Raw genomic sequence first — 13,109 nt, 5'->3', positions numbered from 1 at the left:
TCAATGTTCTAGAGACCTTTCTCAAATTCTCTCAACATAACGAGGATACAAATGAAGCGCACTTAATGATAATGTGCATGGATTCTTCACTCACCAACCACCAGCTCAATATCTTTTTCTTTTTTTTTTTTAATTTTTTTTTAAATTTATTTAACATATTTAGTTTTCAGCATTGATTTTCACAAGAGTTTGAATTACAAATTTTCTCCCCATTTCTACCCTCCCACCCACTCCAAGATGGCATATATTCTGGTTGCCCTGTTCCCCAGTCAGCGCTCCCCTCTGTCACCCCACTCCCCTCCCATCCCCTTTTCCCTTCCTTTCTTGTAGGGCAAGATAAATTTCTACGCCCCATTGCCTGTGTATCTTATTTTCTAGTTGCATGCAAAAACATTTTTGTTTTTGAACATCTGTTTTTAAAACTTTGAGTTCCAAATTCTCTCCCCTCTTCCCTTCCCACCCACCCTCCCTAAGAAGTCAAGCAATTCAACATAGGCCACATGTGTATCAGTACGTATAACCCTTCTACAATACTCATGTTGTGAAAGACTAACTATATTTTGCTCCTTCCCAACCCATCACCCTTTATTGAATTTTCTCCCTTGACCCTGTCCCCTTTCGAAAGTGTTTGTTTTTGACTACCTCCACCCCCATCAGCCCTCCCCTCCATCATCCCCCCCATTTATTTTTATCTTCTTCCCACTTCTTTCCTGTGGGGTAAGATTCCCCATTGGGTATGTATGGTATTCCCTCCTTAGACCAAATCTGATGAGAGCAATGTTCACTCATTCCCCCCTCATCCGCCCTCTCCCCTCCTCCCACAGAACTGCTTGCTCTTGCCACCTTTATGCGAGATAATCCACCCCATTCTATCTCTCCTTATCTCCCTCTCTCAGTATGTTCCTCTCTCATCCCTTAATTTGATTTTATTTCTTTTAGGTATCTTCCCTTCATCTTCAACTCACCCTGTGTCCGCGCTCTCTCTCTCTCTCTCTCTCTCTCTATATATATATATATATACACATACATACACATATATATATGTATGTATGTATATACACACACATAGATATATACATACATACACATTCACCCATATATATATACATAAACATATATGTATGCATATTCCCTTCAGCTACCCTAATACTGAGGTCTCATGAATTATACTTGTCATCTTTCCATGTAGGAATGTAAACAAAACAGTTCACCTTTAGTAAGTTCCTTGCAATTTCTTTTTCTTGTTCTTTTTCTTGATTACCTTTTCATGCTTCTCTTGATTCTTGTGTTTGAAAGTGAAATTTTCTATTCAGTTCTGGTCTTTTCACTGAGAAAGCTTGAAAGTCCTCTATTTTATTGAAAATCCATATTTTGCCTTGGAGCATGATACTCAGTTTTCCTGGGTAGGTGATTCTAGGTTTTAATCCTAGCTCCATCGTATTCCAAGCCCTTCGATCTCTTAATGTAGAGGCTGCCAGATCTTGGGTTATTCTGATTGGGTTTCCACAATACTCAAATTGTTTCTTTCTGGTTGCTTGCAGTATTTTCTCCTTGATCTGGGAGCTCAGTATCTTTTTCTGCTTAGACATGTCTTCTATGTCATTTCCATTATCCTTTACCTATGTTCCTTATTCGGTGATCTTCAGCTTGGATTCTGCATTGACTGAAATCCTCCGTGATACAGCCATAAAAAGTGGATATTAACATAATAGGCCTTTGCTTCAGAGAGAAGCTTAGGATCATTAAGATAATTTTTCAATTTCCCAAAGGCAATCCAGCTTCTTCTTATCATTCTGTTAAATCTATATACCAAAATTTATACAAGATGCTTGTGCTAACAGGCTCCACTACAGTGGATAGAGTGCCAGGCCTGAAGTCAAAAAGACTCACCTTCCCAAGTTCAAATCTGGCCTCCCTAGCTGTGTGATCCTCAGTAAATCACTTAACCTTGTATGCCTCAGTTTCCTCATCTGTGAAATGAGGTGAAGAAGAAAATGATAAACTACTCCAGTATCTCTGCTAAGAAAATCCCAAATAGGGTCATGAAGAAATATATAAAACAAGCTATATACAGGATAAATAGGAAACAATAGAGGGAAGGCGCTAAAGAGGAGTTGGGGAAGGCTTCCTGTAGATTTTAGTTGGGACAAAGCCAGTGAGATCAGTAGTCAGAATGGAAGAGGGAGAGCATTCCAGGCATTTTGAAACCTGAAGCCTCCCATGGCTCCCTCTTCCCCCACCCTCAGCTGAGAACCTTGCCGCATATTTCACTGAAGAATCCTCAGAGAGCTTCCTTTTCTCTTCTCATTCAGATGCCTTCTCTCACTCCAACTTTCATTAAGAGGTGGCCCTTCTTGACAAGGAACATGCCTCTACATGGACATTCCATCTTGGCTTCTCTAGCAGATTGCCCCTTCTATCATCCCCACTCTCTCACTAAACTTCAATCTCTCCCTGTTCACTGGCAACTTCCTTGCTGCCAATAAAATGCCTATACGTCCTCCATCCTCAAAAAAGCTTTGCTCGATGTATCCATCCCTGCTGTCATCCTATATCTCTACCCCCTTTTGTGACTAAATTTTTAGAAGGCCATCTAAAGTCTACCTCCACTTCCATTCTCAGTCTCTCAACTCTACAGTATGGCTTCTGACACCATTCAGCTGAAACTGCTCTCTCCAAAGTTACCAATGATCTCTCAACTGCGAAAGGGTACGGATTTTTCTCAATTGTTACTGTTTTTGACTCTGTAGCCTTTGACGCTATTAATCATCACCCTTTTTTCCTTAGTAATCTCTCCTCTAGTTTTTTATGACACTGCTGTCCCCTAGTTCTCCTGCTGTCTAAGTGCTCCTCAGTCTTCTGTTCTGGATCCTCTGGATCCTCATCTAGGTCCTGCCCACCAACCACGGATATCCTCCAAGGCTATCTGTCCTGAGCCCTCTTCTGTACTATTTCAGCTCCTATGGATTACATTATCTCTAGGCAAATGATTCTCAGATCTTCATGTTGAGTTTTCACCTCTCTCGACCCCCCATATCATATACGCAATTGCCTATTGGACATTTAGAAGTAGATATGCTATAGACATCTTAAGCTCAACATGTCCAAAACAGGACTCTATCATACTCTCCACTAACCCCTCACCTCCTCTTAATTTCCTGTCAAGGGCATCTCCATCCTCTTAGTCATCAAGGTTTTAAACCTAGGTATCATCTTTTATTTCTCACTCTCACCACCCCTTACCATAGCCAATCTATTACAAGTCTTATCAGTTGTATACAATATCTCTTGTATATGTCCTCTTCACTCCTCTGACACTGCCACCACGCTGATGCAGGCTCTCATCATCGCATGGCTAGACTGTTGCAATGGCCTACTAGTTAGTCTCCCTACTCTAATCTGTCCTCCATTCAGCTCTCAATAGCATCATCCTAAAGCACAAAGCTGACCGTGTCATCCCCTTTCAACACATTTCAGTGGCTCCCTCTCATCTCTAGGATACCTGTAGATCCTGGGATTCCCTATAAATAATAAGATCCTACAGATACTTTTGTTTGCATATAATATACTGTTTGCATCAAGCCCTAGAACATTGTAATACCTTGTAAATAAGTCTCAACTTATCACACAGGAAAAAAACAATTGGACAAAGGTTGCCTATTGTGTGGATTAAAATGGGTAGCAGAATGTACAAACCATGGGTCTCATCTATCAGACTGTATATCTTGGACAGACACTGCAAATGAATGAGTTGAGCCCAGAACTGAATCAAGCAACTGGTGTTAGCCACATTTGCAGCATTGAGCAGTGTGGTTTCAGAGAAAGGACTGTAAAATGTACTACCAGATTACTATCCAAAAAATTTTCACTGGTTAATTGGTTAATATTTAAACAAAAGTCTAATATTCAATATCTTTTTGTTTTGTTTTGTTTTGTTTTTTGCAATATCGTTTAAAAATTGCTTTAGAGTAGTGGTGTCAAATAGACACAAGCCCACTAAATTGTAAATAAGAAGCCCTGCTGACTGGATGTTGTCTTAGAAAATCAAATTGTATTTTTTATTTAGTTAAATATTTCCCAATTACATTGTAATCTGGTTCAAGGCAGCTTGTTTGACACCTCTGCTTTAAAGCACGCTAAATATGTGATTGGTCCTGGTACCCAGAGAACAGTTAGTAGTTATAAAACTCTTCTAAGTAATTAGTTTCCTCATTTGTAAAATGAGCTGGAGAAGGAAATGGCAAATCACTCCAGTATCTTTGCCAAGAAAACCCAAAATGGGGTCACGAAGAGGTGGACATAACCAAAACAACTGAAGAACAACAAAAAGTAATTATGAAATTTTTTTGGTTGGTTGTATTTGCCAGACTCCCTGTGAGATGTCTGAAATGTAAAATAAAAGTGTGTTTGTATGTGTGTGTGTGTGTGTGTGTGTGTGTGTTTTAACTCTAAATGGTATATTACAGAACCATAATTGATTTTTGCAACTTGGCCAAGAAGCAAGATGGAACCTCGGAGTTGGAGGGAGTGGCATGAGAGAGACACAATGATGTGAAAGCGGTAGAGGGAATGTGGGATAGCTAACCTCTATGGACCATCTGGTATTTTTCATTTTAAATGATTTTAAGTGTTAGGCCATGAGTAATTGGTCCAAGGGCCCCAATATGGTGCATGTGGGTGGGTAGGTGTATTAGTAATTAAGGTGGGACTTTTTGCTGTTGATCTTTGATGATTCTGGCCTTTGAATGGGGCAGATAAAGTGGGATGTTTTTGTATTTCTCAGCACTGAGACAAATGGGAGCCATTGATTTGTATCTGATGTGATATTGGGGGTGGGGAACTTGTCTACACCCAGCCTGGGTGAGATCAGGGCCCTCTGTCCCTGAACAAGATACATAAGCTCTTAGCCACAGCAAGTGTGGGGCTTGACTCTACGCCAGCCCTTGTAATGAACTCCCTAGCTGGAGACTTGGGTGTTGACAACTATGAATTAATTGTATTTGGTCTGTAATTCAGGGTGCTGGCTTTTTCCCCTGAACTAGGTGGATGTCATTTGTATGCTGGATTAAAGTAAGAATGTTAACCCCCTTAACGTTGCTTTCCTTAAGTAAAGCAGATCAAAAGTACCTGTGTTGGCAGCTTTCTGGGTGCTGGTTGTTGGTGGATCTTACACCCCCATAGAAGCTGCTAGCCGGATTGTTGATACAGTAGGTGAGGGAGGTCCAACCTTTCTCCAATCACCTGCCTCTCACCTCCACTGATGAAGTATAAGGCTTTCTGCTAGGTAGAGGGTGGCCAGGGATGGTGAAGGGGCATAATTTACCCAAGCTGGACTAAGCATTCTGTGTCTGCATGGTCTTGGCACCACTCTGTGCATAAATGGAGGATGTGGAATGAGGAAGCACATGATTCAGAAGAAGGGAAACATGGACTTTATGTAACCTTCATCCCTCAATGGTAGCCCCTGGCATCTCTTGAGGATCCACAATTGCAGGAGAAAAAGTCTAGGACCCTCAGGTGAAAAGGGGATGAAAGTTTATTTCTACAGTGCTCCTCAAACCCAGATGCTAAGGTTCTCCTCCAGCCCTAGTGCACCCAGGGATGTGCTGGTAAAATTGTAACAACCAGGTCTCCAAAATGAATGACTTTAAAATTTAATCTGCATTATTTACATTTTCTTCAGCACTTTCTTAAGTCTTCTAGAAAAATCAAAACAATAAATCAGCCCTGATTTGTAGCATTTGCTGATTTCTGAGGTATAAATGCTCACTGGGTACACCCATTTTGCCCCTCCACTCCAGCCTCCCAGCATGGAGAGAGGTTCTAGACTAAACCACAGTTAGGAAGAGCAGGGTGGTGAATAGCTTGCGGCCCCTCTTTCAGATTTGGCATTGTCTGCTGTTCTTATCCCTACCCTGCTATCTATCCCTCAACTCCTATGGGAGGCACCCAAGGTGCTGAAAGGAGAAGAGATTCCCACTTTGACTTCTCTCTGACCTCAGTGAAGTGATGGGGCACTGTGGCTAGCCAGCTGTTTGTAGAAGCTGGAGGTGGTGGCACTGGGTTTGGAACTGGGGTTACAACTTATATGTGTGGGAAAGTGGTATTGGGAAGTCTTCTCCCTCCCACATGTAGACCTGTAGCCCACTTCCCCCACATGGGGGAAGTAAAGATTGCATTATGTTGATTTTGATGCAAATTCTAAATATCTAAAACCAGAGACCTTGACCTGACTGTGGCTCTGATGCATTAAAGTGAAACCAAACAAAATTAATGTTTGGCTGGTTATACACAAACAGATAATGGTGCCCATTGCCATGTTGCAATTTGGCTGATCCCCATGTCCTTCCAGTCATCAAATACTAAGTGCCTCCTGTGTCTGTAGCAGTCACTAGGTACTAGAGAAGAGAAAAAGTTTAGATAAGACATAATCCCTGTTTATATGGAGCTTATATTCTTTTTTTTCCTTTTTATTAATTAATTTATTTTTTGGTTTTCAACATTCATTTCCACAAGATTTTGCATTGCAAATTTTCTCCCCATCTCTTCCCTCCCTCACCCCAAGGCAGCATGCATTCTGATTACTCCTTCCCCCAATCTGACCTCCCTTCTATCACCCCTCCCCCTTTTCTTATTCCCCTTCCTTTCTATTTTCTTGTAGGGCAAAATAGATTTCTATACCCCATTGCCTATATATCTTATTTCCCAGTTGCTTTAAAAACAATTTTTAACATTCATTTTTAAAACTTTGAGTTCCAAAATTCTCTCCCCTCCTCCCTCCCCACCCACCCTCATTGAGAAGGCAAGCAATTCGATATAGGTTATACATGTGTTGTCGTGCAAAATACTTCCATAACAGTCATATTGTGAAAGGCTATATTTCCTTCCATCCTATCCCACCCCCCATTTATTCTATTCTCTTCTTTGATCCTGTCCCTCCTCCCTGTCCTCTCCCTCCTCCCATTTGCCCTCCCTTCTATCACCCCATCCCCTTCCCCCCTACTTTCCTGTAGGGTAAGATAGATTTCCATACCCAATTGAGCGTATATGTTATTCCCTCCTTAAGCCAAATCCAATAAGAGTAAGGTTCACTCATTCCTTCTCACCTCCGTCTCTTCCTCTACATTGTAAAAGCTTTTTCTTGCCTTTTTATGAGGTAATTTACCCTAGTCTTCCTCTCCCTTTCTCCTCCCAATGCATTCCTCTTTCACCCCTTTATTTTGTAGATATCCCATCATATTCAACTCACCCTGTACCCTCTGTGTGTATATATGTATGTGTGTATATATACATATATGTATATATAAATATACACATATATGTGTATGTATGTATATGTATATGTATATATTCCCTCCAACTACCCTAATACTGAGAAAGCTCTCATGAGTTACAAATATCATCTTTCCATTTAGGAATATAAATAATTCAACTTTAATAAGTCCCTTATGATTTCTCTTTCCTGTTTACCTTTTTATGTTTCTCTGATTCTTGTATTTGAAAGTCACATTTTCTATTCAGCTCTTATCTTTTCATTGAGAAAGCTTGAAAGTCTTCTATTTCAGTGAATATCCATTTTTTCCCTTGAATTATTATACACAATTTTGCTGGGTAGGTGATTCTTGGTTTTAATCCTAGCTCCTTTGACCTCCGGAATATCATATTCCAAACTTTCTGATCCCTAAATGTAGAAGCTGCTAAATCTTGTGTTATCCTGATTGTGTATCCACAATACTTGAATTGTTTCTTTCTGGCTGCTTGCAATATTTTCTCCTTGACTTGAGAACTTTGGAATTTGGCTACAATATTCCTAGGAGTTTTCTTTTTGGGACCTTTTTCAGGAGGTGATTGGTGAATTCTTTCAATATCTATTTTTCCCTCCGGCTCTAGAATATCAGGGAAGTTTTCCTTGATAATTTCTTGAAAGATAATGTCTAGGCTCTTTCTTTGATCATGGCTTTCAGGTAGTCCAATAATTTAAAAATTATCTCTCCTGGATCTATTTTCCAATGTTTCTCCAATGAGATATTTCACATTGTCTTCCATTTTTCATTCCTTTGGTTTTGTTTTAAAATTTCTTGATTTCTCATAAAGTCACTAGCTTCCATTTGCTCCATTCTAATTTTTAAGGTAGCATTTTCTTCAGTGGTCTTTTTGACCTCTTTTGCATTTGGCCAATTCTGCCTTTTAAGGCATTCTTCTCCTCATTGGCGTTTTGGAGCTCTTTTGCCATTTGGATTAGTCTATTTTTTAAGGTGTTATTTTCTTCAGCATTTTTTGGGGTCTCCTTTAGCAAGTCATTGACTTGTTTTTCATGATTTTCTTGCATCACTCTCATTCCTCTTCCCAAGTTTTCCTCTACTTCTCTTGATTTTCCAAATCCTTTTTGAGCTCTTCCAAAATCTGTGACCAATTTATGTTTTTCTTGTAGGCTTTAGATGTAGGAGCTTTGACTTTATTATCTTCTTCTGGTTGTATGCTTTGATCTTCCTTGTCACCAAAGTAAGATTATATAGTCTGATTTTTCCCCCCACGGTTTGCTCATTTGCCCAGCCAATTACTTGACTTTTTTAGCTCTTTGTTAAGGTAGGACTGTGCTTCCAGTGTGGAGGGTGTACTGTCCCAAGCTTCAGGTGTTTTGCACAGCTGTTTTCAGAGATATTTATAGGGACCTGTAGATTTTCAGTTCTTCCAAGGTTGTGTGATCAAAGGTGAGGTGTTTACTTCTCCCCTAGTCTGTGCTCTGTTCAGTGAGTAACCACAAGCACTCTTTTCTGCCTTGGAACTGTGAGGAGGATTCCCTCTCCACCATTGCCACAAGCTCCGCCACACCACTGCTCCTTGGCCCAGGACCACCACCCAGGACTGTGACCCAGATCAAAGTACAGACAAAGCAAGAGAATCCTGCCTCAGCACCAGCAAAGAGATCCCTGAAATCCCCCTCTGATCAGCCACTCAATCCTCCCACTGTCTGTGAGCTGAAAGGTCCGGAAGCAGTCACTGCCACAGCCCTAGGGCTGGAGCTGGACCATGCTCCTCTCTCACCTAGGTCTGATGTACCTTTCCTACCAACCTTCTAAGTTGTCTTTGTCCTTTGTGGATTGAGAAGTCTGGAAACCTCCACAGCTGTCAGTGAATCCCTGAGGCCTATTCCAGCCAGTCTGTGCCACGCGGCCCATGCTAGACTGGGCTCTTCTCTCAGACTGGTTCAACAGACCTTCCCTGTCTACTTTTCAAGTTGTCTTTGGCTGGAAATTTGTTTCACTCTGTCTTTTTGTGGGTTTTAGAATTTGTTTAGAGTCATTTTTACAGGTATTTGGAGAAGTTTTGGGGAAAGCTCAAGCAAGTCCCTGCTTTTACTCCACCATCTTAGCTCCACCCCAGAGCTGCTATTCTAATGGGGGGCAAACCAGTATGGTAAATGTTAGAAACATAACTGTCTTTTTGTTTCAGTATAATTTGCAAGCCCATTGATGAACATACACTTTCAACCAAAGCTACATAAACCATTCTCATTGTCTCTCTCTGTCTCTCTGTCTCTCTCTTCCTCCATCCCCCCCCCCCCCCCGCCCCAGCACCTTTTCTCCCAATCCCAATTAGCAATTCAAAAACATCAACCATTAGTAACAGGCAGAAGAGTGGAGCTTGATGTAACCTATCCCAAGTCCTGGAAAAACAATTCAAGTACTGTCTATTAATGGTAAAGGAAAGGACATATGTCCTTTGCAAAGCAGGACTATATTGCCAAAATCTAGGCAAATAGGCCATGACCAATGTGAAGCCTGTTTCATCACAAACAGAGACTGACCATCTCTGTTGACGATCTATGTACCCATTTGGTAAAGAAGGCATAGGATGTACTTACTAGAACAACTTTGATAAAAGAAGATTTAGTAAAGAGTGCATGTATCAGCTCATATCAGCGACATTGATTACTTTTATATTTTTCAATCTATTCATCAGTGCGGAGAACTCCTGGTGTGGAATCTGCTTCCCCCAATGCAGATCAGCAGCTCCTCCACAATTTGTTATCTTAGAGTAGCCTGAGGCATATTATGTTACATGACTTCACAAAATCCCAGAATTGGAGAATTAGGAGGGACCTCAGTGGCCATCTAGTCCTATCTAGTAGATTTGTCTGTGGTGAATTAGGATATGTCAGAGGTCTCTGAGATACACAAGTCATCTTAAAAGCCTATATACAAAGTCGGACATAAGTTCTCTGAAATAAGACTTGGCTTCTTGGTATATACCAATTCAGGAGTTTCTCTACTGCTAAGTAGCTATTCTTGAATGAGTAAAGGATGAAGTACAGCTATGACACCAATATAAATTGTTACTCTCTCTATACTCTCTTCCTTCGTGATCTCAGCTCCCAAGGGTTCCATCATCTTTAAGTATGTGACTCTGAGATCAACACATACAACCCTCTTCCCCCTTTCTCCCAGAACTTCAGCATAACATCTCCTACTGCCTTCTAGAAATCTCTACTTGGATGTTGTACCAGTGGATCCAATTCAACAGATCCCAAACTGAGCAGATCTTCCTCTCAAGATCTGCCCTTCCTCCCAACTTCCGTATCATTACTGATGTGCCACCATCCTTCAAGGTTTCTGGACTACTCTGGAAATCTGGTGAAGTTTATAGATCCCTTCTCAGAATAATGTTTTAAAATAAAATAAGGAGCCAAGATGGTGGATTTAAAGCAGCAATTCAGCTGAGCTCTTCTGACATTCCCCTTCAAACAACTTTAAAATAACTCCTCAAATAAAATTTTAGAGCAGCAGACCCAACAAGAGGTGAGAATGAGACATTTTTCCAGCTTAAGACAGCTTGGGAGATTGTCAGGAGAGATCAGTAACACCATGGTCAGGGCCAGCCTAGAGCAAAGCTGCAGCAGCACCAGCAGCAGTCTTGGGAGCTCTCAGCCCTGAGATGGTAAAGGGATGAGACAACTGGTCAAAAAGAAATTACAGGGGCCCTCTGCTGGCACTGGGAGCAGCTAGCACTGATTGGCAACTCTATTGCCCATATGCAGTTCTGAGTCACAGGTGTAAAGTTTTGTTATTTCTACTTTCACAATATCTCTCCTATTTGTCCCCTTCTCTCTACCCACACAGCCTCTGCCCTCTTATAGGCCTTTTTACCTCATGCCTGGATTATTCCAATAGCCTTCTGGTTGGTCTACCTGCCTCAAGTCTTCTTCCACTACAGAACCTCCTCCTTTCAGCTACCAAAGTTATCTTTTTTTTTGAACTCCTTTTTTTTTTTTGGAGGGGGGAAGGTAGGGCAATTGGGGTTAAGTGACTTGCCCAAGGTCACAGCTAGCAAATGTGTCAAGTGTCTGAGGCCAAATTTGAACTCAGGTCCTCCTGATTTCAGAGTTGGTGCTGTACTCACTGCGCCACTTAGCTGCCTCCTAAAGTTATCTTTCTAAAGGGCATTTCTGACCATGTCATTCCCCAATGCTCACTTCCAGGACAGAAAGGAGGGTCAGTCACAAGAGAGGTGGGACCCTGGTCAAAGTTCCAGGGCCAAGAGGAGCCCTAGCACTTGCAGCTGCAGGGCAACAGGGGCCCTTCCCGGATAAAGACCAGGGCATAGACCAGAAGAGCAGTGATCACACCTCTCCCCACATCACACCACCTTAGAAGCACTGAAAACTTGCAGACCCCCACAGCTATCTCTGAAAATAGTAGCACAAAAGGTCTGAAGCTTGGAAAGTACTTGCACACCCCCAGGTGAGCAGAGTCCAACTTTAACAAAGTTCCAAGTCAAGAAACAGGTTGGAAAAATGACCAAACAACAAAAAAAGAACTTGACCATAGAAAGCTACTACAGTGGCAGGGAAGACCAAGACATAAACCCAGAAGACAACAATGTGAAAAAAGCTATAAAACTCAAAGAAAATTGTCAATTGGATCTAAGGACCCACTTCCCAATCCTGGAAGATTTAAAGAAAGAGATAAGAGTTGTAGAGGAAAAGTTGGAGAAAGAAATGAAAGTGAAGAAAATAATGAAAAGAGAATTAACAGCTTGATAAAAGAAGCACAGAAAATACTGAAGAAAATAACACCTTAAAAAAAAGAATTGGCATAGTGGTAAAAGAAGCACAAAAATTCTTTGAAGAAAAGAACTCCTTAAAAAGTAGAATTGGCCAAATGGAAGAAGTAAAGAAACTCCTTGAATAAAATCATTCCTCAAAAATTATAATTAGGCAAGTTGATGCTAATGACTCCATGAGACATAGAACCCCCAATTAAACAAAGTCAAAAGAATGAGATTTTTTTTCTCTTTGATTATTTAATATTTTTAGTTTTCAACATTGATTACCACAAGATTTTGAGTTACAAATTTTCTCCCCATTTCTATCCTTCCCCACCCCAAGATGGCATATATTCTGATTGCCCCTTTCTGCAGTCTGCCCTCCCTTCTCTCTCCCCACTCCCACCCCCATCCCCTTTCTCCTTACTTTCCTGTAGGGCAAGATTTCTATACCCCATTGCCTGTATATCTTATTTCCCAATTGCATGTAAAAACAATTTTTTTTTAGCATTTGTCTTTAGAACTTTGAGTTCCAAATTCCCTCCCTTCTTCCTTCTCCACCCACCCTCCTTGAGAAGGCAAGCAATTCCACATATGCCACACATGTATCATTATGTAAAACACTTCCACAATACTCATGTTGTGAAAGACTAACTATATTTCCCTCCATCCTATCCTGTCCCCCTTTATTCAATTTTCTCCCTTAACCCTGTCCCTTTTCAAAAGTGTTTGCTTTTGATTACCTCCTCCCCTATCTGCCCTCCCTTCTATCATCCCCCTTCTCTTATCCTCTTCCCCGCTACTTTCCTATAGGGTAAGATACCCAATTGAGTGTGTATGTTATTCCCTCCTTAATTAAGTCAGATGAGAGCAAGATTCACTCATTCCCTTTCACCTGCCCCCTCTTCCCTTCCAATAGAACTGCTTTTTCTTGCCACTTTTATGTGAGATAATTTATCCCATTCTATCTCTCCCTTTCTCTTTCTCCCAATATATTCCTCTCTCACCCTTTAATTTTTTTAGATATCATCCCTTCATATCCAACTCACCCTGTGCCCTCTGTC

The sequence above is a fragment of the Trichosurus vulpecula genome, chromosome 3, assembly GCF_011100635.1.
Source record: "Trichosurus vulpecula isolate mTriVul1 chromosome 3, mTriVul1.pri, whole genome shotgun sequence".
In the NCBI taxonomy this organism is placed as follows: domain Eukaryota; kingdom Metazoa; phylum Chordata; class Mammalia; order Diprotodontia; family Phalangeridae; genus Trichosurus; species Trichosurus vulpecula.
This window is presented reverse-complemented; position numbering follows the sequence as displayed.